The 3,312-nt window shown below is 41.2% G+C and overlaps 1 non-coding gene across 1 annotated transcript; it reads left to right on the top strand.

The window, feature by feature from the left end:
• Positions 1-602: 602 nt before the first annotated feature.
• Positions 603-684, top strand: trnas-gcu (transfer RNA serine (anticodon GCU)). The gene has a single exon. It is a non-coding gene; the product is annotated as a tRNA-Ser (tRNA).
• Positions 685-3,312: the final 2,628 nt, after the last annotated feature.

The raw sequence follows: 3,312 nt of genomic DNA, 5'->3' as shown, positions 1-3,312 counted from the left end.
CAGCAACTACAGTTTGTGGTGAAAATGCCACATGTGTACAAACGGATGAGTGCCAGTGGTTAAGGCGATGGACTGCAAATCCATTGTGCTCTGCATGCATGGGTTCGAATCCAATCCTCATCGAGCAACCAGAAAAATAAGACCTTTTTTTATGGCACTGTAAGATTTTGACTTACGCAAACACTTGGTAAGATGGCCGACTGCCACCTAAGAGCACAGAACTTGGTATCTGAGTGGTGAAGGCGATGAACTACATGTGTAGATTGGAAAACCAACCTCTTCGCAAATGTTTTTATTTCTTCTCTTGCATGGCCCCACATGAATATAGAATCCCTGCACACTCCTAGAGCGACTGATAAGATTCAGGTATTGAAGAAAAGCTTTACCAAGGGCAACCTCAATGATGGGATTTGAACCGACACCTCCACACACTTAATCAAGCACTTTAGACCACTCAGCCTGACAACACATTTGTTAAATGTGTCGATGGGATGGACACATGGCCCTGCCCGTTGCAATGCCTAACTTTCATCGATTTCAATCATGGGTTTACATACAGCAACAACAGTTTGTGGGTGAAAAATGCCACATGTGTACAAATGGATGAGGTGGCCGAGTGGTTAAGGCGATGGACTGCTAATCCATTGTGCTCTGCATGCATGTGTTCGAATCCCATCCTCATCGATCAACCAAAAAATAAAACCTTTTTTATGGCACTGTAAGATTTTGACTTACGCAAACATTGGTAAGATGGCTGACTGCCACCGCAAGAGCACAGAACTTGGTATCTGAGTGGTGAAGGCGATGAACTACATGTGTAGATTGGAAAACCAACCTCTTCGCAAATGTTTTTTTATTTCTTCTCTTGCATGGCCCCACATGAATATAGAATCCCTTCACACTCCTAGAGCGACTGATAAGATTCAGGTATTGAAGAATAGCTTTACCAAGGTCAACCTCAACGGTGGATTTGAACCAACACCTCCACACACTTAATCAAGCACTTTAGACCACTCAGCCTGACAACACATTTGTTAAATGTCTCGATGGGATGGACACATGGCCCTGCCGTTGCAATGCCTAACTTTCATCGATTTCAATGATGGGTTTACATACAGCAACTACAGTTTGTGGTGGAAAATGCCACATGTGTACAAAGCGGATGAGGTGGCCGAGATGGTTAAGGCGATTGACTGCTAATCCATTGTGCTCTGCATGCATGGGTTTGAATCCTATCCTCATCGATCAACCAAAAAAATAAGACCTTTTTTATGGCACTGTAAGATTTTTGACTTACGCAAACATTGGTAAGATGGCCGACTGCCACCGCAAGAGCACAGAACTTGGTATCTGAGTGGTGAAGGCGATGAACTACATGTGTAGATTAGAAAACCAACCTCTTCGCAAATGTTTTTTAATTTCTTCTCTTGCATGGCCCCACATGAATATAGAATCCCTGCACACTCCTAGAGCGACTGATAAGATTCAGGTATTGAAGAAAAGCTTTACCAAGGGCAACCTCAATGATGGATTTGAACCGACACCTCCACACACTTAATCAAGCACTTTAGACCACTCAGCCTGACAACACATTTGTTAAAATGTCTCGGTGGGATCGACGCTTGGCCCTGCCGTTCAATGCCTAACTTTCATTGATTTCAATCATGGGTTTACATACAGCAACTACAGTTTGTGGTGGAAAATACCACATGAGTACAAATGGATGAGGTGGCCGAGTGGTTAACCTGTTGGGTCTAGGGGGCAGCATTTGCACGTCTGGATAAAAAAAATGTACCCGATTTAATCTGGTTACTAATCCTACCCAGTAACTACAATATGCATATACTTGTTATATATGGATAGAAAACACTCTAAAGTTTCCAAAACTGTTTCGAATGGTGTCTGTGAGTACAGAACTCATTTGGCAGGCAAAACCCTGAGACATTTTCTGACAGGAAGTGGATACCTGATGTGTTGTATTGACTTTAAACCTATCCCATTGAAAAACACAGGGGTTTAGGAATATTTTGGCACTTCCTATTGCTTCCACTAGATGTCACCAGCCTTTACAAAGTGTTTTGAGTCTTCTGGAGGGAGATCTGACCGAACAAGAGCCATGGAACGTTGATGTCCCATTAGACACCTGGCGCCTAGTTCATGTTGGGTACCCTCGTTCCAATACGTTATAAAAGAGTATGCATTCGTCCACCTTGAATATTATTCATGTTCTGGTTAAAAAAAGGCCCTAATGATTTATGCTATACAACGTTTGACATGTTTGAACGAACGAAATATATTTTTCCCCTCGTTCATGACGAGAAGTCCGGCTGGCTTACATCATGTGCTAACGAGACGGAGATTTTTGGACATAAATGATGAGCTTTTTTGAACAAAACTACATTCGTTATGGACCTGTGATACCTGGAAGAATGACATCTGATGAAGAGAATCAAAGGTAATGGATTATTTACATAGTATTTTCGATTTTAGATCTCCCCAACATGACGTCTAGTCTGTATCGCAACGCGTATTTTTCTGGGCGCAGTGCCTCGGATTATTGCACGAAGTGTGATTTCCCAGTAAGGTTATTTTTAAATCTGGCAAGTTGATTGCGTTCAAAAGATGTAAATCTATAAGGTCTTTAAATGACAATATAATATTTTACCAATGTTTTCTAATTTTAATTATTTAATTTGTGACGCTGACTTGACTGCCTCGGTTATTGGAGGGAAACGATTTCCTCAACATCAATGCCATAGTAAAACGCTGTTTTTTGATATAAATATGAACTTGATAGAACTAAAAATGCATGCATTGTCTAACATAATGTCCTAGGAGTGTCATCTGATGGGAGATTGTAAAAGGTTAGTGCATCATTTTAGCTGGTTTTATGGTTTTGGTGACCCCCTGTCTTTGACTTGACAAAACATTACACACAACTCTTTAAATGTACTGTCCTAACATAGTCTAAATTTATGCTTTCGCTAATAAAACCTTTTGAAATCGCAAAACGTGGTTGGATTAAGGAGATGTTTATCTTTCAAATGGTGTAACATAGTTGTATTTTGAAAAATTTGAATTTTGACATTTATTTGGATTCAAATTTGCCGCTCTTGAAATGCCCTGCTGTTGATGGAGTGCACCACGGGTGGCACGCTAGCGTCCCACCTAGCCCCAAGAGGTTAAGGCGATGGACTGCTAATCCACTGTGCTCTGCATGCATGGGCTCGAATCCCATCCTCATCGAGAAACCAAAAAAATATGACTTTAGCACTAAGATTTTGACTTACGCAAACATTGGTAAGATGTCCG

The sequence above is a fragment of the Salmo salar genome, unplaced genomic scaffold (genome assembly GCF_905237065.1).
Source record: "Salmo salar unplaced genomic scaffold, Ssal_v3.1, whole genome shotgun sequence".
NCBI lineage: Eukaryota > Metazoa > Chordata > Actinopteri > Salmoniformes > Salmonidae > Salmo > Salmo salar.
This window is presented reverse-complemented; position numbering and strand designations above follow the sequence as displayed.